Below are 23,680 nucleotides of genomic sequence, written 5' to 3'. Positions count from 1 at the left end.
TAACACAGCCCATGTAGTATATAGCACAGCCCACGTAGTATATAGCACAGCCCACGTAGTATATAGCACAGCCATGTAGTATATAGCAGCCACGTAGTATATAGCACTGTGGGCACCATATCCCTGTTAAAAAAAGAATTAAAATAAAAAATAGTTATATATTCACCTTCTGGCGGCCCCCAGATCCAGCCCAGGCCTTAGCGATGCTCCCGGCAGCTCCCGTTCCCAGTAATGCCTTGCGAGCCAATGACCTGTGATGACGCAGCGGTCTTGCATCATCCTACGTCATCTGGGGTCATTTTGCAAGGCATCACTGGGAACAGGAGCTGCTGGGCGCATCACGAGGATCGTGAAGGCTGCGGGGGCCGCCAGAAGGTAAGAATAGCACGATTTTTTTTTAAAATTATTTTTAACATTATATCTTTTTACTATTGATGCTGCATAGGCATCATCAATAGTAAAAAGTTGGTCACACTTGTCAAAATGGGCCCCCCCATCTCGCTAGGGCCCCGGCACTTGCCCGGGTGCGCTGGGTGCTGACGCCGGTCCTGAGTCCAGTGCTGTAGCTCACTCATCTTGAGGTAATAAAGATGCTCCTGGCTATGATTACTGCTTCTATGATTACAGCAATCGCTTCCCAGAGAGAACTGATCTATTTAGCTTGTCTGATTTCAGTCTGACTGGAGACTCACACACCTTTCTTTTGGATGTCCAGGACACAACTTTACCAATATCCCCTGGGGCTGAGCTAACCACTCTCTGTCTGCTATAACCATTTTAACCCCTATAGATGCTTGATGATTCTAAATCAACAGTGCAGCTTCTGCCACACTTGACTAGGTAGTAAGCTAGGTTCTGCTCCCATATTTCTGTAGTAAGCTAGGTTCTGTTTGTTTCCTTATCTCTATAGTAAGCTCTCCTATGCTCCCTTATCTTTGACCTTTTGCAGCACCTGCGCACTACAGTACTTTGCTCTGCCCTCAACAGGGCAGAGAAATACGCCTGTGCAGGAGCGCGGTGTGGGGAGCCTGTGTATATGATGCAGGGTCGCGTCATCCACAAGAAGCAAGCAGGAGGGGGGCGATCTTAAGAAGATGGGAGGTGCCGGACCAAGACCAGCAACAACCATCGGACCGGACCGCCCCACAGGTGGGTATAGTAAAACTTAATTTTCAGTTCTTCCGGGTCGAGTTGGGGGCTTATATACAGCATTATAGAATGCTGTATATAAGCGCTGAAAGGTGATGGCCGTCTCTTACATTGGCCAAAACTGCTGACAGGTTCCCGGTAAGTATAAAATATAAATATGGAAATCACTATGCAAGGTAGGGGCAGTATAGCAAAAGTTTGGGCATTTTCGCACCCGTTATTTGAGCTTCACCGAAAAGGGTGGAGCTGGGGTGGGACAAGGGCGATGCAGGTCTTGACACCTCAACTCATCTAGTTGATGACGAGACTGTTCACTACGTTCACATTTGCGTTGTGCGCCGCTGCGTCGGCGACGCAACGCACAACGCAAATAAAACGCACCAAAACGCACGCAAAAACACTGCGTTTTGTGACGCATGCGTAGTTTTTTGCCGAAATTTGGACGCAAGAAAAATGCAACTTGTTGCGTTTTCTGCGCCCGACGCTTGCGGCAAAAAAAACGCATGCGTCACACAACGCAGCACAACGTATGTCCATGCGTCCCCCATGTTAAGTATAGGGGCGCATGATGCATGAATCACCGCAGCGTTTCCCGACGCTGCGTTGGGAAACGCTAATGTGAACGTAGCCGTATTCTGTAGTCCAGAAATTTCACTCCGGTCTGTGACTGAAATCAGATTTCTAGTGTAGCGCACAGACGCGTACTTCAGTCGGCAGATGCGCCAGATTTTTGATAAGTCATGCCCCATCTCATGAATCGGTAGCATCTTAGTAAATTGCCAGTGTTGATGAATCGGGGCCTTCATGTCTATAGTTTTGTCCACATTGTGCATTTGCTGTCTTTCACAGGCTCAGTCACACACAGTAGTAGTCTGATGGTCCACAATTCAATGTTGCCTCGTTGGTTTGTTGTGTTTTAATACAACCCTAAAACGCTTCCAGAAAATCTATTTCGTTTTTGAGCATTGTTCATAGTTCACTTAAAAGCTCATAATGGGGTGCTTTGTACCTAACTGCAAAATACACTGTAAACATTAGTAATTTGCTGACTGCATCAATTGAACACACATTTAAATATGCATACTGACAGTAAAAGAGATATAAATCACACATTTTGCAAGACTTTGATTAAACTTCTATCGAACGCCTAGCTGAGTAAAATGCCATATCAAAGTCAAGATCTCCCTCAAGTGGCCAGATGCAGTACTGCATGAATCTTGTCTTCATTAGTCTTAAAAGCTGTTCTTTATCAGAAAGCTCTGATGATTGTATTGTTTTAGTGTTATACTCTTTATTTTGTAAATAGTTTGTCCCCAAAAAAATCTATAATAACATCTAGTTAAAATTAAAGACAGTATTGCAATAAGTATTCAATAGTTTGGTGAAATTGGCAAGGCTTGTAAAGCCAATAGAGGGCAACTGTTCTGGAAGGTCAGTAAGTAGACTTACCATTAAAATGACAGTAAGTTGTAAAACGTTATTTTTTATATCAATATTCTATTTGTAATAGAAACCGTTTTTGCATGTATTTCTACAAAGATGATTACCAATGGGTGTATTAATTACACTACATTAAATTAATTTAATTAAATTAAACTAATTAAACTACAGCAGCTCAGTCTGGATGCAGTTAATATAAAATAGGAAAGAAATTGTTTTTAAAGGGTTTCTTCAGTTGTAAATAGAAAGTAATGAGGAGATCTGCAAAGCAATCAAACAAACCAACAGTGCTTCTGCTTCCAAGATATCATTTCAGGAAGGATAAATAATACATATATGCTATTAGGACTGCAGAATGATTTCTTTTTTTATAACCTAAAAATAATATACAGTTGAAACCAGAATTTTACATACACTATATAAAAAGACACATCTGCATGTTTTTCTCAATATCTTGACATGAAATCAGAATAACCCTTTCCCGTATTAGGGCAATTAGGATTACCATAATTATTAATATTTGCCAAATGCCAGAATAATGAGACAGAGAGAGAATGTTTTAAGGCATTTTTATTATTTACTGCAAAGTCAAAAGTTTACACACATTTCATTAGTATTTGGTACCATTGCCCTTAAACTGAATGACTTGGGTCAAACGTTTGGGATATCCTTCCACAAGCTTCCTGACAAAACTGGTGTAACTGATCCAGGTTTGTAGGTCGCCTTGCTCGCACCGGCCTTTTCAGCTTTGCCCATAAATTTTCAATAGGATTGAGATCAGGGCTTTGTGATGGCCGCTCCAAAACATTGACTTTGTTATCCTTAAGCCACTTTGTTAGCATTTTGGCAGTATGCTTCGGGTCATTGTCCATTTGGAAGACCCATTTCCGCCCAAGCTTCAACTTCCTGGCTGATGTCTTGAGATGTTGTTTCAGTAATGGCACATAATCTTCTTTTCTCATGATGCCATCTATTTTGTGAAGTGCACCAGTCCCTCCTGCAGCAAAACAACCCCACAACATGATGTTGCCACCCCCATGTTTCACAGTTGGGATGGTGTTCTTAGGCTTCCAAGCATCTTCTTTTTCCTCCAAACGTAACAATGGTCACTCATTATGCTCAAAAGGTTCAGTTTTAGTTTCATCAGACCACAGGACATGTCTCCAAAAATTAAGGTCTTTGTTCCTGTGTGCATTTGCAAACATTAATCTGCCATTTTTTATGTTTCTTTTGGAGAAATTGCTTCTTTCAGCCCATGTTGATGCAGTACTCGTTTCACTGTGGATATTGACACAATCTTACCAGCTTCCACCATCATCTTCACAAGGTCTTTTGCTTTTGTCCTTGGGTTGATTATGCACCTGTTGGACCAAAGCACGTTCATCTCTTGGACACAGAACTCGTCTCCTTCCTGAGCGGTGTGATGGTTGGACATTCTCATCTTGTTTGTACTTGCGTATAATTGTTTGTACAGATAAACGAGGCACCTTCAGTTATCTTGAAATTGTACCCAAGGATGAGCCAGCAAGTCCACAATTCTCTTCCTGATATCTTGGCTGATTTCTTTAGATTTTCCCATGATGCTACACAAAGAAGCAGTGTGTTTCAGGTGTGCATTAAAATACATCCACAGGTGTGCCACTAATTAACTCAGATGTTGCCAAAAAACAGAAGCTTCCAAACACATGACATCATCGTATGGGCAATCCTGAATTGTTTAAAGGCATAGTAATCTTAGTGTATGTAAACTTTTGACTTTGCAGTAAGTAATAAAAATGTCTTAAAACATTCTCTCTCATTATGCTGGCATTAGGCAAATAATAATTATATTATTATATTATTATAACAGGAAAGGTTTATTCTGATTTCATGCCAGATATTGAGAAAAACATGTATATGTTTCGTTTTATATAGTGTATGTAAACTTTTGGTTTCAACTGTATATACTGTACATATAGATACTATAAAATCCTAAATGAGAAGGGAACAAAACTGAGCAGGGGCTATGCATTTCTAAAAAGCCTGGATGACTATGATTATATGAAAAGTTAGATCTACATTTTTTATTATCAATGGTATTGAGTCACTGCAGACAACTTCAAGAGGAAGAAAGGCTCAGAGTGATAACTAGCTGATATAATGAACGCACCGAGACAAGGAAGGTCTGAGCAAAACTGGGGGCTTTTTAGCACAAATGTGCGTTAAGTGAACCGCTCAATCAACAATTGTCCCAATTTGTACAAATGACAAATATCGTGAATATGATATTTATAACAATGTTTGTAGCGTCAGCACTGGAAACTTTATTCCATTTAAAAATGTTCAGAAAAATAGCATTAGATTTTGCATTGCAAATAAAAAACATAAAACCAGAGGCACCAAATCGCAAATAGAAAAAAATACTTGGATCATAAGAAAACTGCCCTTCCATCAAGCATCTGTAAGTATAAAATGCTGTATTGCCACCAAATCCTGGTACTTAATTATCCAATGAATAAACAAGTCAGCCAAACTTAATAATGATATCTGCACGAGGCATGTAAATTACGTCCCTTTATCAGAATTTGGGGGGAAAAACAATCCCTTTAAAAGCATCAGGGCAGTTTTATTACTGTGTTCATTATTAAATATAGTTAAAATTGCAATTTATTTCCTTAGAATAATGCAGATTTTTTATTACAGTAATTATTGTGTAATTGTGGTTAATTCGTTATTTTTATAACCTTTAAGTTATTTTTACAGTCACTGAATTACTGTGTATGTAAATGGATTTACCCTGCCCATGATGTTCTTTTTTTTTTTTTGCTTATTTCAGCCGTTCATATATTTACTGAAGCAGCAGTCGTTTAATGACTCCCATATTCTTCTAATTAATCTGTGGACAGTCTTCTTATTTTCGCTTGACTTAAACTAGGACTGGACAATCTCACACTGACCATTTAAAAGTACAGGATAACATTGCTCATCTGTATTACAGTTTTGTTTAAATATGCTTTCCAGACATTAATCTATTCTCTGTGCATTCTGGGGCTTTTTGGTTTTTAATTATATATATACTAGATGGTGGCCCGCTTCTAACGCATCGTGTATTTTAGAGTATGTATGTATGTACGTCGCTCTTGGCAAAGCCACGTAGTATATAGCACAGCCACGTAGTATATAACACAGCCACGTAGTATATAACACAGCCACGTAGCATATAACGCAAACAGCCACGTAGTATATAGAACAGCCAAGTAGTATATAACACAGCCACGTAGTATAAAACACAGCCATGTAGTATATAGCACAGCCACGTAGTATATAACACAGCCACATAGTATATAACACAGCCACGTAGTATATAACACAGCCACGTAGTATAAAACACAGCCATGTAGTATATAGCACAGCCACGTAGTATATAACACAGCCACGTAGAATATAACACAGCCACGTAGTATATAACACAGCTAGGCAGCATATAACACAGACAGCCACGTAGTATATAACACAGCCACGTAGTATAAAACACAGCCATGTAGTATATAGCACAGCCACATAGTATATAGCAGCCACATAGTATATAGCACAGCCCACGTAACACAGACAGCCACATAGTATATAGCACAGCCACGTAGTATATAGTAGCGACATAGTATATAGCCACCACATAGTATATAGCACAGCCCTCGTAACACAGACAGCCACATAGTATATAGCACAGCCATGTAGTATATAGCAGCCACGTAGTATATTACACAGCCCGCGTAGTATATAGCAGCCACATAGTATATAACACAGCCCACATAATATATAGCACGGGCCACGTAATATATAGCACAGGCCACGCAGTATATAACACAGGCCACATAGTATATAACAGCCCACGCAGAATATAACACAGCCCTCATAGTATATAGCAGTGTGGCACCATATCCCTGTAAAAAAAAAATTAAAATAAAAAATAGTTATATACTCACTCTTCGAAGCTGTCCCGATGCGCGCGATGCTGCCGCCAGCTTCAGTTCGCAGTGATGCATTGCAAAATTACCCAGATGACTTAGCTGTCTCGCGAGTAATTCCGCAATGCATCACTGGGAACGGAAGCTGGCGGCAGAATCGCGCGCATTGGTGGACGGCGGAAGGTTACATTAGCACAATTTTTTATTTTTTTATCATTTTTAACATTATATCTTTTTACTATTGATGCTGCATAGTAAAAATAGTAAAAAGTTGGTCCGGGATGGGGCAACACACTGCCACTGACTGGAGGGGAGTAGGGAGAGGGCACTCACTTGAGGAGAGTAGGGAGGGGCCAATTCACGGCCGGACTGTGCCCGTCGCTGATTGGTCACGGCCGGCCGGCCGCGACCAATCAGCGAAACGGGATTTCCGTGACAGACAAACAGACAGAAGTGATCCTTAGACGATGATATAGATAGATGCATATTGGCAGCTTACTGTGTACTCTGTAATTGTCAACAACCTGCCAATCAGTGGTGGGGAAGGGTTATTCATTTTAGCCTGACTGCCTGCACATGCAACCTAGTCAGGCAGAGATAATCTCCTGCTGATAAAACTTTGATTATATTGAAACTACAGCACACAGCCTAATTAATGATAAATCCCTGAAATCAAAGTGGGCATCTTCAGATTGTCAAGCTATGTAAATGGGTTGTCCGCTACTAGGACAACTTCTTCTTAAACTAAATGTTCTCCCCTGATAATCTTAATAAACTTATACTCACCTCCAAACGTGTTCCGTTCCATTGGTGTCGGCACTAATGTTCCTGTGATGTGGTGAAATGAGACGTGAAGCCTGGCGACCAATCAGCCCTGGCATCACAGTCTCCTGTCAAAATAAACATGAAGAAGTCCGAGATCAGCTGATTGCATGCCGGGCATCATGTGTCATTTCACCACATCACAGTCCCAGGACCACGAGTGCCGACACTGCTGGAATGGAGCTGGCACAGGGGGTTAGTATAGGTTTATTTTATCGGGCCCGAATATTTAGTTTAAGAAGGAGTTGGAAAACCCCTTTAAGGGTCTACCATTTAGATAATTTCCATCATTTGCGGACATATGCATTCTGTACAGCTGCATAAGGACCCAAGAGGTAAGGGGCCCACTTCTACCTCCAAAGCAGTAATCAGCTTCTGTCACTAACACATTATTGGACTGGTCCATATACTGTTCTTGCACAAAGGCCCTCTCCTATCTGTGTCCACATCTGATTTACACGCAAAGAGAGAAAAGTTGTGTGCAAAAGCTGGAGAACCACAAATGCTGGGCTAAGTCACAAGAAATGCCTTGTTCTGTAGCATGCATGCCACAGGCTGTTCACCAAATAGACCATTGCAGGGAAGCAGGGGCGTAACTAGACTCCAGTGGGCCCCAATGCAAAATTAGACCTGGGACCCCACCTGGATGTTGGTCAGATGTATGGTCCCTTGTAGCATTCTAGATCCTATAAAGACATGCATGTTCATCCCTTATGTAATAATGTCTTGTCCTGGCTCCTTTTTTTTAATAATCTCTCACAACCTGGGCCCTTTCAAGTAATAATGCCCCCCACCCTGTCCCCCTTCTGGTATAATGTCCCCCTTCTGGTATAATGTCCCCCTTCTGGTATAATGTCCCCCTTCTGGTATAATGTCCCCCTTCTGGTATAATGTCCCCATTTTGGTATAATGACATCTATTGTGGTATAATGTCCCCATCCTGGTATAATGTCCTCATTCTGGTATAATGTCCTCATTCTGGTATAATGTCCCCATTCTGGTATAATGTCCTCATTCTGGTTTAATGTCCTCATTCTGGTATAATGTTTCTCATTCTGGTATAATGTCCCCCTTCTGGTATAATGTCCCCCTTCTGGTATAATGTCCCCCTTCTGGTATAATGTCCCCATTTTGGTATAATGACATCTATTGTGGTATAATGTCCCCATCCTGGTATAATGTCCTCATTCTGGTATAATGTCCTCATTCTGGTATAATGTCCCCATTCTGGTATAATGTCCTCATTCTGGTTTAATGTCCCCATTCTGGTATAATGTTTCTCATTCTGGTATTGGGTCCTCATTCTGGTATAATGTCCTCATTCTGGTATAATATCTCTCATTCTGGTATAATGTCCCCATTCTGGTATAATATCTCCATTCTGGTATAATGTCCTCATTCTTGTATAATGTCCCCCATCCTGGTATAATGTCCTCATTCTGGTATAATGTCCCCATTCTGGTATAATGTCCTCATTCTGGTATAATGTCCTCATTCTGGTATAATGTATCTCATTCTGGTATAGTGTCCTCATTCTGGTATAATGTCCTCATTCTGGTATAATGTATCTCATTCTGGTATATTGTCCTCATTCTGGTATAATGTCCCCCATCCTGGTATAATGTCCCCATTCTGGTATAATGCCCTCATTCTGGTATAATGTCCCCCATCCCGGTATAATGTCTCTCATTCTGGTATAATGTCCCCAATCTGGTATAATGTCTCCATTCTGGTATAATATATCTCATTCTGGTATAATGTCTTCATTCTGGTATAATGTCTCTCATTCTGGTATAATTTCCCCATTCTGGTATAATGTCTCTCATTCTAGTATTATGTCCCCATTCTGGTGTAATGTCCTCATTCTGGAATAATGTCATCACTCTGGTATAATGTCCTAATTCTGGAATAATGTCATCACTCTGGTATAATGTCTCTCATTCTGGTATAATGTCACCCATTCTGGTATAATGTCATCCATTCTGTTATAATTTCTCCCATTCTAGTATTATGTCCCCATTCTGGTATTATGTCCTCATTCTGGTATAATGTCTCTCATTCTAGTATAATGTCCCCATTCTGGTATAATGTCCCCATTCTGGTATAATGTCCCCATTCTGGTATAATGTCCTCATACTGGTATAATGTATCTCATTCTGGTATAATGTCTCTCATTCTGGTAAAATTTCTCCCATTCTAGTATTATGTTCCCATTCTGGTATAATGTCTCCCATTCTAGTATTATGTCCCCATTCTGGTATAATGTCCTCATTCTCGTATAATGTCTCTCATTCTGGTATAATGTCTCTCATTCTGGGATAATGTCTCTCATTCTGGTATAATGTCCCCATTCTGGTATAATGTCTCTCATTCTGGTATAATGTCCTCATTCTGGTATAATGTCTCTCATTCTGGTATAATGTCTCTCATTCTGGTATAATGTCTCTCATTCTGGTATATTGTCCTCATTCTGGTATAATGTCCTCATTCTGGTATAATGTCTCTCATTCTGGTATTATGTCCCCATTCTGGTATAATGTCTCTCATTCTGGTATAATGTCCTCATTCTGGTATAATGTCTCTCATTCTGGTATAATGTCCTCATTCTAGTATAATGTCTCTCATTCTGGTATAATGTCTCTCATTCTGGTATAATGTCTCTCATTCTGGTATATTGTCCTCATTCTGGTATAATGTCCTCATTCTGGTATAATGTCTCTCATTCTGGTATATTGTCCTCATTCTGGTATAATGTCTCTCATTCTGGTATAATGTCCTCATTCTGGTATAATGTCCTCATTCTGGTATAATGTCTCTCATTCTGGTATAATGTCTCTCATTCTGGTATAATGTCTCTCATTCTGGTATATTGTCCTCATTCTGGTATAATGTCTCTCATTCTGGTATTATGTCCCCATTCTGGTATAATGTCTTTCATTCTGGTATTATGTCCTCATTCTGGTATAATGTCCTCATTCTAGTATAATGTCTCTCATTCTGGTATAATGTCCCCATTCTGGTATAATGTCTCTCATTCTGGTATAATGTCCTCATTCTGGTATAATGTCCTCATTCTGGTATAATGTCTCTCATTCTGGTATAATGTCTCTCATTCTGGTATAATGTCTCTCATTCTGGTATAATGTCTCTCATTCTGGTATAATGTCTCTCATTCTGGTATAATGTCTCTCATTCTGGTATAATGTCTCTCATTCTGGTATATTGTCCTCATTCTGGTATTATGTCCCCATTCTGGTATAATGTCTCTCATTCTGGTATAATGTCTTTCATTCTGGTATAATGTCTCTCATTCTGGTATATTGTCCTCATTCTGGTATTATGTCCCCATTCTGGTATAATGTCTCTCATTCTGGTATAATGTCTTTCATTCTGGTATAATGTCTCTCATTCTGGGATAATGTCTTTCATTCTGGTATAATGTCTCTCATTCTGGTATAATGTCTTTCATTCTGGGATAATGTCTTTCATTCTGGTATAATGTCTCTCATTCTGGTATAATGTCTCTCATTCTGGGATAATGTCTTTCATTCTGTTATAATGTCTCTCATTCTGTTATAATGTCTATCATTCTGTTATAATGTCCTCATTCTGGTATAATGTCCCCATTCTGGTATAATGTCTCTCATTCTGGTATTATGTCCCCATTCTGGTATAATGTCTCTCATTCTGGTATTATGTCCTCATTCTAGTATAATGTCTCTCATTCTGGTATAATGTCTCTCATTCTGGTATATTGTCCTCATTCTGGTATAATGTCTCTCATTCTGGTATTATGTCCCCATTCTGGTATAATGTCTTTCATTCTGGTATTATGTCCTCATTCTGGTATAATGTCCTCATTCTAGTATAATGTCTCTCATTCTGGTATAATGTCCCCATTCTGGTATAATGTCTCTCATTCTGGTATAATGTCCTCATTCTGGTATAATGTCCTCATTCTGGTATAATGTCTCTCATTCTGGTATAATGTCTCTCATTCTGGTATAATGTCTCTCATTCTGGTATAATGTCTCTCATTCTGGTATAATGTCTCTCATTCTGGTATAATGTCTCTCATTCTGGTATAATGTCTCTCATTCTGGTATAATGTCTCTCATTCTGGTATAATGTCTCTCATTCTGGTATAATGTCTCTCATTCTGGTATAATGTCTCTCATTCTGGTATAATGTCTCTCATTCTGGTATAATGTCTCTCATTCTGGTATAATGTCTCTCATTCTGGTATAATGTCTTTCATTCTGGTATAATGTCTCTCATTCTGGGATAATGTCTTTCATTCTGGTATAATGTCTCTCATTCTGGTATAATGTCTTTCATTCTGGGATAATGTCTTTCATTCTGGTATAATGTCTCTCATTCTGGTATAATGTCTCTCATTCTGGGATAATGTCTTTCATTCTGTTATAATGTCTCTCATTCTGTTATAATGTCTATCATTCTGTTATAATGTCCTCATTCTGGTATAATGTCTCTCATTCTGGTATAATGTCCTCATTCTGGTATAATGTCTCTCATTCTGGGATAATGTCTCTCATTCTGGTATAATGTCTCTCATTCTGGTATAATGTCCTCATTCTGGTATAATGTCCTCATTCTGGTATAATGTCTCTCATTCTGGTATTATGTCCCCATTCTGGTATAATGTCTCTCATTCTGGTATAATGTCTTTCATTCTGGTATAATGTCCTCATTCTGGGATAATGTCCCCATTCTGGTATAATGTCTCTCATTCTGGTATAATGTCTTTCATTCTGTTATAATATCTCTCATTCTGTTATAATGTCCTCATTCTGGTATTATGTCCCCATTCTGGTATAATGTCTCTCTTTCTGGTATAATGTCACTCATTCTGGTATAATGTCCCCAATCAGGTATAATGTCCCCCATTCTGGGCCCCTCCGTTCTTCTTCCACACAAAGAAACAAATGATTATTCTTACCTAACCCTGCTCCCACGCCGTGCTGAGTCGTTTTCTGTAGCCGATGCAGGAGTCAGCAGCTGACATTGACGTGCCGGCATGGACAGCGCATGACGTCACTGCCACAAGCCGCATATCACTGGTAAGCCGACGTGAGCTGCCAACCCGTGGTTGGCCAGTGGCGTGTATTGTAGCGCAGGAAGCTGGTAGGTCTCTGCGCCGCAAGACATTTCACCTGAATGTGCATCCGAGGACTCACGCCCAGGTGAAATTGGCTTTGGCGGCCCCCCTCTCACACAGGACCCTATGTGACTATGATCATTACGCCTATGCACGGAGGTGCATGGTTGATTGATTGCCAAAAGCTCTACATAGAGTAGAGAAAATAGCAAGTTGCATTGAGTAGATTTGATACCAACAGGAAACTGGACAGAATTAAGGTGCATTTACACCAGCTGACTGTGACCATTAAAAGACTATATACAAACTGATTGGCCGTCGTTTAAGACAGGATGAGCAAAGTTGTATCCACATAGAATGATCTTTAATATGATTGTTTCATTAATTTAGAATATAATTGCTATTGGCCACAAACCTCCTGTTTACACAAGGCAATGTGGTGGCAACAAAGATGATTTTAATGCAAGGATGATCCAATCACCCAATGAACAAGCACTTTCTTCATTCATGGGGGTGTTGCCGGAATGTTTATACCTGTAATTGGGAAACTATTATTCTAACCAACACTGATTCCAGATTATTGTCTCATCTAATGTCTGGATTTGTTTTGAAGAGGCATATTGTCACTCCGTTAATGGCGATAAAGGGGCAGGTCGGCGTACTGGGACCCGCACCTGTCCCTGCCACTATAATGGGGCCCTGGCTTTCCCTTATCTCAGGGGTACCTATAATGGTTAGGAGGCCTGAGCCGCCAGCATATCCCTGTCTCCTGTGCAGGCCTTATCAGTGGCCCCCTCTCCCCCCAAGGGAGGTGGACTGCACCAGTGTATAAATACGACAATTAAACAGGGTATACAGACAAGGTAACTAAAAGTCTCAAACTCGCCAAATGCTCACACAACCACAGAGGAAACACAGAGAAGGGAAGAGAAGGAAAAAACTAGGAAGGAAAACAGGTTTAACATGCAACCAAAACATCAGACACCAATCTCTGTAAATAAACCTCCAAGCTCCTAATACCACGCTCCTTCTCACTCCAAGCCAGGCAGCAGAACTGATCACTGACGACAGTTGTAGACAAAGCTGAGTCTATATAGAAGCGGAGATTACCAAAACCAAATCAGCTGAGAGACATAGCTCTCAGTAACTTCAGTAACAATATTTAACTCCTGCCCTGCTGGCACAAGACAGCCAGGTCAGAATTCAGGAGAAGAGCTTCTGTTCATCGTGTGTGAAGGGGGCCCAGAGTGCTGCGGTTCTCTGGAACCTCTCTGTCGCGGTAGCCCTGTGACACATATGGAGATAAAGAAGACAATGCTTTAGTCCTGTTACCAATAATCTTCACTTAATGCTTTCAATTAAAGTTTCATTTTTTCCTTGTGTTGAAATATAACACATTTCAGTTTTGAACAAGGACGTTCATCAGATAAAAACACAATTTTTGGGGATATATTATCATTACATCTATAGTGGCTTTGCAGCACTGGGGTCCTGGGTTCAAATCCTACCAAGGACAACATTTGTAAGGAGTTTGTATGTTCTCCCAGTGGGTTTTCTCCGGGTTCTTCGTTTTTCTCCTACACTCCAAAGACAGACTGATAGGTAATTTTAATTGTGAGCCCCAATGGGGACAGTGATGATGCCTGTAAAGTGCTGTGGAATATGCTGGCGCTATATAGGAAAGCATAATAAGCATCTATTTATTATAGATATAAGGTACAAGCACAATATGTGTCTATATACTGAATCATATATTGTAGCAGCAGAGCTTCTAATAGGCAGGATTATGTCAAAGAGTGTGTTATGCATAATGCATTTCAATAGAGGAAATGTTCTGTCTTTAGTGTAAGTAAAACTGAAAATAGGGCCTTGTTCTTGGGGTGGAGGGAGAAGGGAAAACGCTAATCAACTCCACTCTTGCTTATGAGGCTCATTATAAAATCTCCAAGGGAATCTCCCAAAATACTTAGAGAGCACCATCACCATCATAAAAATGGTATGGAGGAGCTGGGGTTGGTTGGTAAGCCTCTGCTAGGATAACTTACTGATTTCTGGTGTCTGACCACTGGGAACACTTAGCAATCCTGACAATGGGGTTTTGCAGAACCATGTTTGAACTGAGCAAAGATCATACATGAGTACTTTCTATGGGACTGCTGGAGAAGTTTTGAATACTTTGTACAAACCTTTTAGGTTTTGTTTGGAAATGTGACCTGCTTTGCCACATATGAGAGAAGAAATTTGGTTGTGGCAGAGTTTCAATTTTATCCACATATATTCAACAGCACCATGGCTCAGTGCTTAGCACTGCAGAGCTGGGGTCCTGGGTTCAAATCCCACCAAATCCCTGCAAGGAGTTTGTATATTCTCCCTGGGTTTGCATGGGTTTCCTCCGGGTTCTCCGGTTTCCTCCCACAATCCAAAGACATACTGATAGGGAATCTAGATTTTGAGCCTCAATGGAAACAGTGATGATAATGTGTGCAAACTGTAAAGCGCTGCGGAATATGTTAGCGCTATATAAAACTAAAGATTATTTATTATGATGATCAAATATATATATACATATTTAAATAAAAAAAATATATATACTTTATACGTGTGTGTGTGTATAATGTATAGAACAGCAGACTACAGAGGAGAAGCGTGACATAATGCAAGGTATTTTAACTCATCTGAGCCAAGTTTACACTGTGCTGATTGTGCATCTAAAAAGCATAAAAAAATCTGCACTGAGCGCAGGAAAGAAATGACAATTTGTTCTAGCCCTAAAGGGATTTAAACAAGCTTGGATAAACACAGGTAGATCCTGAGAATGAGCCATTAATGAGAAATATGTGCAAACAGATGAATAGACTGTTTTTTATTTAACATCAACGTTTTGGATTTGCAGCCATTAGGCCCAGGAGCTTACACTTCAATGCCATCTCCCTGTATCATTTTATAGACAATAGAAGCGGGCAGAGCAGCCTGGCATTGTGAGGGTTACTGTTTTTCCTCTCCATGCCCCCAAACCATTCTGCAGGCAGACCCTTTTATGATTTCAGCTACAGTGAAATAGCATTTTGTTCTATCCAATTAATCTAATGTTATGTTAAATGGCATTTAATTAAAAAAGATACAAATACAGTTAGGAAAACATCCCCATAAATCTTTAGTTATCTTGGAAAGTTTTATTCAACAAAGGCCATTAAACAGCAGACGCTCAACTGAATCAATGAGAGCGGCTTTATATACAGTAATTTTTGTATGTACTTTTTTTTTCCTTTGCCTATTTCCTGTTGTGCCACAGGCTCCAGCATCAACGCCACAGACAAGACCAAAGAGACAACTTGATAAAATGTACCCCAAAAGTCTACACCAGATTTACTGCACAAAATGTTTGATCCCTGGATGTAAATCTTAAAGGTGTTTTGGTGGAATAAGTTACTTTATGTCAATTTATATTTATATTTCTTATAATTAATATTAGTATTATATGGTTTAATATTAACCCCTTCATGACCCAGCCTATTTTGACCTTAAAGACCTTGCCGTTTTTTGCAATTCTGACCAGTGTCCCTTTATGAGGTAATAACTCAGGAACACTTCAATGGATCCTAGCGGTTCTGAGATTGTTTTTTCATTACATATTGGGCTTCGTGTTAGTGGTAAATTTAGGACAATAAATTCTGTGTTTATTTGTGATAAAAACGGAAATTTGGCGAAAATTTTGAAAATTTTGCAATTTTCACATTTTGAATTTTTATTCTGTTAAACCAGAGAGTCATGTGACACAAAATAGTTAATAAATAACATTTCCCACACGTCTACTTTACATCAGCACAATTTTGGAAACAAAATTTTTTTTTGCTAGGAAGTTATAAGGGTTAAAATTTGACCAGCGATTTCTCATTTTTACAACGAAATTTACAAAACCATTTTTTTTAGGGACCACCTCACATTTGAAGTCAGTTTGAGGGGTCTATATGGCTGAAAATACCCAAAAGTGACACCATTCTAAAAACTGCACCCCTCAAGGTGCACAAAACCACATTCAAGAAGTTTATTAACCCTTCAGGTGCTTCACAGCAGCAGAAGCAACATGGAAGGAAAAAATGAACATTTAACTTTTTAGTCACAAAAATGATCTTTTAGCAACAATTTTTTTATTTTCCCAATGGTAAAAGGAGAAACTGAACAACGAAAGTTGTTGTCCAAATTGTCCTGAGTACGCTGATACCTCATATGTGGGGGTAAACCACTGTTTGGGCGCACGGCAGGGCTTGGAAGGGAAGGAGCGCCATTTGACTTTTTGACTGAAAAATTGGCTGCACTCTTTAGCGGACACCATGTCACGTTTGGAGAGCACCCGTGTGCCTAAAAATTGGAGCTCCCCCACAAGTGACCCCATTTTAGAAACTAGACGCCCCAAGGAACTTATCTAGATGCATAGTGAGCCCTTTAAACCCCCAGGTGCTTCACAAATTGATCCGTAAAAATGAAAAAGTACTTTTTTTTTCACAAAAAAATTCTTTTAGCCTCAATTTTTTCATTTTCACATGGACAAAAGGATAAAATGGATCCTAAAATTTGTTGGGCAATTTCTCCTGAGTACACCGATACCTCACATGTGGGGGTAAACCACTGTTTGGGCACATGGTAAGGCTCGGAAGGGAAGGAGCGCCATTTGACTTTTTGAATGAAAAATTATCTCCATCGTTAGCGGACACCATGTCGCGTTTGGAGAGCCCCTGTGTGCCTATGCATTGGAGCTCCCCCACAAGTGACCCCATTTTGGAAACTAGACCCCCCAAGGAACTTATCTAGATGCATACTGAGCACTTTAAACCCCCAGGTGCTTCACAGAAGTTTATAATGCAGAGCCATGAAAATAAAAATAATTTTTTTTTCTCAAAAATAATTTTTTAGCCTGGAATTTCCTATTTTGCCAATGGTAATAGGACAAACTGGACAACAACATTTGTGGTCCAATTTCTCCTGAGTACGCAGATACCCCATATGTGGGGGTAAACCACTGTTTGGGCGCACGGCAGGGCTCAGAAGGGAAGGCACGCCATTTGGCTTTTTAAATGGAAAATTAGCTCCAATCATTAGCGGACACCATGTCGCGTTTGGAGAGCCCCTGATGTGGCTTAACAGTAGAAACCCCCCACAAGTGACCCCATTTTGGAAACTAGACCCCCCAAGGAACTTATCTAGATGTGAGGTGAGCACTTTGAACCCCCAAGTGCTTCACAGAAGTTTATAACGCAGAGCCGTGAAAATAATAAATACGTTTTCTTTCCTCAAAAATAATTTTTTAGCCCAGAATTTTTTATTTTCCCAAGGGTTACAGGAGAAATTGGACCCCAAAAGTTGTTGTCCAGTTTCTCCTGAGTACGCTGATACCCCATGTGTGGGGGTAAACCACTGTTAGGGCACACGTCGGGGCTCAGAAGGGAAGTAGTGACTTTTGAAATGCAGACTTTGATGGAATGGTCTGCGGGCGTCACGTTGCGTTTGCAGAGCCCCTGGTGTGCCTAAACACTAGAAACCCCCCACAAGTGACCCCATTTTGGAAACTAGACCCCCAAAGGAACTTATCTACATATGTGGTGAGCACTTTCAACCCCCAAGTGCTTTACAGAAGTTTATAACGCAGAGCCGTGAAAATAATAAATACGTTTTCTTTCCTCAAAAATAATTTTTTAGCCCAGAATTTTTTATTTTCCCAAGGGTTACAGGAGAAATTGGACCCCAAAAGTTGTTGTCCAGTTTCTCCTGAGTACGCTGATACCCCATGTATGGGGGTAAACCACTGTTTGGGCACACGTCGGGGCTCAGAAGTGAGGGAGCACCATTTGACTTTTTGAATTCAAGATTGGCTGGAATCAATGGTGGCGCCATGTTGCGTTTGGAGACCCCCTGATGTGCCTAAACAGTGGAAACCCCTCAATTCTAACTCCAACACTAACCCCAACACACCCCTAACTCTAATCCCAACTGTAGCCATAACCCTAATCACAACCCTAACCCCAACACACCCCTAACCACAACCCTAACCCCAACACACCCCTAACCCTACCCACAATCCTAATTCCAACCCAACCCTAACCCTAAGGCTATGTGCCAACGTTGCGGATTTGTATGAGATTTTTCAGCACCATTTTTGAAAAATCTGCGGGTAAAAGGCACTGCGTTTTACCTGCGGATTTACCGCGGATTGCCAGTGTTTTTTGTGCGGATTTCACCTGTGGATTCCTATTGAGGAACAGGTGTAAAACGCTGCGGAATCCGCACAAAGAATTGACATGCTGCGGAAAATACAACGCAGCGTTTCCGCGTGGTATTTTCCGCACCATGGGCACAGCGGATTTGGTTTTCCATATGTTTACATGGTACTGTAAACCTGATGGAACACTGCTGCGGATCCGCAGCCAAATCCGCACCGTGTGCACATAGCCTAATTCTAAAGGTATGTGCACACGCTGCGGAAAACGCTGCGGATCCGCAGCAGTTTCCCATGAGTTTACAGTTCAATGTAAACCAAAAATCGCTGTACACATGCTGCAGAAAAACTGCACGGAAACGCAGCGGTTTACATTCCGCAGCATGTCACTTCTTTCTGCGGATTCCGCAGCGGTTTTACAACTGCTCCAATAGAAAATCGCAGTTGTAAAACTGCAGTGAAATGCGCAGAAAAACTGCGGTAAATCCGCGATAAATCCACAGCGGTTTAGCCCTGCGGATTTATCAACTCCTCTGCGGAAAAATCCGCAGAGGACCAGAATACGTGTGCACATCCCGAACCCTAACCCTACCCCTACCCCTACCCCTACCCCTACCCCTAACCCTACCCCTAACCCTACCCCTAACCCTACCCCTACCCCTAACCCTAGTTCTTACCCCAACATTAGTGAAAAAAAAAAATTCTTTATTTTTTTTTATTGTCCCTACCTATGGGGGTGACAAAGGGGGGGCGGGGGCATTTCCTATTTTTTTTATTTTGATCACTGAGAGAGGTTATATCTCAGTGATCAAAACTCACTTTGGAACGAATCTGCCGGCCGGCAGATTCGGCGGGCGCACTGCACATGCGCCCGCCATTTTGGAAGATGGCGGCGCCCGGGAAAGAAGACAGACGGACCCCGGGAGGCCGGGTAAGTATAAGGGGGGGGGAGATCAGGGCACGGGGTGGGGACGTCGGAGCATGGGGGGGTGGATCGGAGCACGGGGGGGTGGATCAGAACACGGGGGGGTGGATTGCAGCATGGGTGGGGGATCGCTGTGCGGGGGGATGGATCGGAGCACGGGGGGGATCGCTGTGCGGGGGGGGTGATCGGAGTGCGGGGGGGTTTGATTGGAGCACGGGGGGTGTGATTGGAGCACGGGGGGAGCAGACAGGAGGACGGGGGAGCGGAGCACAGGACGGAGGGGAGCGGACCACAGATCGGGGGGCTGGGGGGGCGATCGGTGGGGTGGGGTGGGGGCACATCAGTGTTTCCAGCCATGGCCGATGATATTGCAGCATCGGCCATGGCTGGATTGTAATATTTCACCAGTTTTTTAGGTGAAATATTACAAATCGCTCTGATTGGCAGTTTCACTTTCAACAGCCAATCAGAGCGATCGTAGCCACGGGGGGGTGAAGCCAACCCCCCTGGGCTAAACTACCACTCCCCCTGTCCCTGCAGATCGGGTGAAATGGGAGTTAACCCTTTCACCCGGCCTGCAGGGACGCGATCTTTCTGTGACACAGCATATGCGTCACAGGTCGGATTGGCACCGACTTTCATGACGCATACGCTGTGTCACAGGTCGGGAAGGGGTTAATATATTTATTTTTTTAGTGTCCTTCGGCTCACTCTTGAGCCATGGCAACTTGATGGATGAACGATCTGAAGATCGATTTGGTGCAACCCTAGATAGGGTCTTCTCTGACGTTATCTTGATTGTATCAAGCCATCAGATTGCTGGTCTTCCTCTTCGTCTTGTTCCTCATATTCTTCCCACCATGATGTCCTTCTCCAGTGATTGCTCTCTTCACATGATGTGTCTAAGTAGGCAAGTCATAGCTTGGTGATCCTTGCTTTGAGTGACGTGTCTGGCTTTTCACCCACCACTTTTCAAAGGCGTCAATTCTTCCATTTGTTTCTTTATTGTCTAGGTTTCACATCCATACCACAGAAAAGACCACACTATGTACGAGTCGTATCTCCATCGCTAGTAATATGTTCCTCAATTTAAAGACTTTTGCTATATATGTATATATATATATATACAGTGGGGCAAAAAAGTATTTAGTCAGTCAGCAATAGTGCAAGTTCCACCACTTAAAAAGATGAGAGGCGTCTGTAATTTACATCATAGGTAGACGTCAACTATGGGAGACAAACTGAGAAAAAAAAATCCAGAAAATCACATTGTCTGTTTTTTTAACAATTTATTTGCATATTATGGTGGAAAATAAGTATTTGGTCAGAAACAAACAATCAAGATTTCTGGCTCTCACAGACCTGTAACTTCTTCTTTAAGAGTCTCCTCTTTCCTCCACTCATTACCTGTAGTAATGGCACCTGTTTAAACTTGTTATCAGTATAAAAAGACACCTGTGCACACCCTCAAACAGTCTGACTCCAAACTCCACTATGGTGAAGACCAAAGAGCTGTCAAAGGACACCAGAAACAAAATTGTAGCCCTGCACCAGGCTGGGAAGACTGAATCTGCAATAGCCAACCAGCTTGGAGTAAAGAAATCAACAGTGGGAGCAATAATTAGAAAATGGAAGACATACAAGACCACTGATAATCTCCCTCGATCTGGGGCTCCACGCAAAATCCCACCCCGTGGGGTCAGAATGATCACAAGAACGGTGAGCAAAAATCCCAGAACCACGCGGGGGGACCTAGTGAATGAACTGCAGAGAGCTGGGACCAATGTAACAAGGCCTACCATAAGTAACACACTACGCCACCATGGACTCAGATCCTGCAGTGCCAGACGTGTCCCACTGCTTAAGCCAGTACATGTCCGGGCCCGTCTGAAGTTTGCTAGAGAGCATTTGGATGATCCAGAGGAGTTTTGGGAGAATGTCCTATGGTCTGATGAAACCAAACTGGAACTGTTTGGTAGAAACACAGCTTGTCGTGTTTGGAGGAAAAAGAATACTGAGTTGCATCCATCAAACACCATACCTATTGTAAAGCATGGTGGTGGAAACATCATGCTTTGGGGCTGTTTCTCTGCAAAGGGGCCAGGACAACTGATCCGGGTACATGAAAGAATGAATGGGGCCATGTATCGTGAGATTTTGAGTGCAAACCTCCTTCCATCAGCAAGAGCATTGAAGATGAAACGTGGCTGGGTCTTTCAACATGACAATGATCCAAAGCACACCGCCAGGGTAACGAAGGAGTGGCTTCGTAAGAAGCATTTCAAGGTCCTGGAGTGGCCTAGCCAGTCTCCAGATCTCAAGACTATAGAAAACCTTTGGAGGGAGTTGAAAGTCCATGTTGCCAAGCGAAAAGCAAAAAACATCACTGCTCTAGAGGAGATCTGCATGGAGGAATGGGCCAACATACCAACAACAGTGTGTGGCAACCTTGTGAAGACTTACAGAAAATGTTTGACCTCTGTCATTGCCAACAAAGGATATATTACAAAGTATTGAGATTAAATTTAGTTTCTGACCAAATACTTATTTTCCACCATAATATGCAAATAAAATGTTAAAAAAACAGACAATGTGATTTTCTGGATTTTTTTTTCTCAGTTTGTCTCCCATAGTTGAGGTCTACCTATGATGTAAATTACAGACGCCTCTCATCTTTTTAAGTGGTGGAACTTGCACTATTGCTGACTGACTAAATACTTTTTTGCCCCACTGTATATATATATATATATATATATATATATATATATATATATATATATATATTTGCTATATACAGCAGGTAAAATATGTATTGAACACGTCACCAACTATATACAACTAAATATATATATATATATATATATATATATATATATATATATATATATATATTTCTAATGGTGCTATTGACAAGAATTTCTCAGCAGATGTCGGTAACATCTCATCCAATCCATACAGGCAAATAATTGGGTTGTCATTATGATTAAAAAAGAGAAAACAGTAGTTTGACAATAAATGGCTTCACCCAACCACTAACCATGAGTGGAGAAAAAGTTTTTGTTATCATATATATTCTCTGAAAAAAGGTCAAGAAAGCAAAAATTCTGCCGAGGTATGTAAACTTTTGAACACAACTGTAGAAATATGAATATATATTTAAATTTAGTTACCTATTACACTTTTAAGGGTACTTGTACAGATAGGGGTTGTGCCACGGTAATTCCTGCAGCCAAGAACTGCAAGCAGTTTTACACCAGATGCAGAAGCAAACCACAGAAATGAACCACGAGAGTCTTGTCTGCGAGACAGTTACTGATGCTTAACCACAAGCAAAAGGAATATTAATAACTGGCTTTGTACACTTGATTATCACGTAAGTAACCAATTTTTACTATGTTTCTCATTTACTTACATTCTGATATATATTATTGTTATGTAGAGATGGTCATCTCTACTTAAACGGGATGCACTGCGGAGAGTCACAGTCGGGAGTCTTTTGCAATTATCTATTTTCATTCAACAAAGTATAGATGGAATAATAGAAGGTATCTATTAAAACTAGCACAAAATCAATATAAGTAATTGCAAGGGTTCCTCTGTGTGAAGGGGGCTCAGAAGCTGAGATCGCTCCATTATGCATATCACCAAGCACATGGCTATTCAAGTGGTTGCCCGGTACCTTTATTTTGAGGACCTATCCTTAGGATAGGTCATCAGTACCAGATTGGTTGAGTGTGGCACCCAGTACTCCCTCCAAGTAGTTGTTTCCAGTGCTGGTGGCAGCCGAATGCACTTCATCAACTGTATAGCGCCACTTCCGGGTACTGAACATTCAGCCCTTTTCAAATGAATAGAGGTGGACCTGCAGTACCGCACTGCGGCCACTATATGGTTGACGGAGTCGTGCTGTTCCGTTCCACAACTGAGCACATCTGGCCGGCACCTGGAACAGCTGATCGGAGGGGTGCGGGGTTGTCGTACCCTCAGTGAATTGATATTGATAACCTACTCTAAAGATAAGCCCTCGATATAAAAGTAGCGGGCAACCCCTTTAACCCTAGAATGCGTGA

General features: G+C 41.2%; 1 long non-coding RNA gene across 1 annotated transcript in view; it reads left to right on the top strand.

Moving 5' to 3' along the window:
* Positions 1-1,042: 1,042 nt before the first annotated feature.
* Positions 1,043-23,680, top strand: part of LOC138674268 (uncharacterized) — a 46,130-nt gene continuing 23,492 nt past the window's right edge. The window contains exon 1 of the long non-coding RNA XR_011320561.1: positions 1,043-1,149. This is a non-coding gene — a long non-coding RNA (uncharacterized lncRNA). The remainder of the gene's footprint in view (positions 1,150-23,680) is intronic.

Source organism: Ranitomeya imitator, chromosome 4, assembly GCF_032444005.1.
Source record: "Ranitomeya imitator isolate aRanImi1 chromosome 4, aRanImi1.pri, whole genome shotgun sequence".
NCBI lineage: Eukaryota > Metazoa > Chordata > Amphibia > Anura > Dendrobatidae > Ranitomeya > Ranitomeya imitator.
Note: the sequence above shows the minus strand (reverse complement) of the source record. Positions and strands in the feature narration are given on the sequence as shown.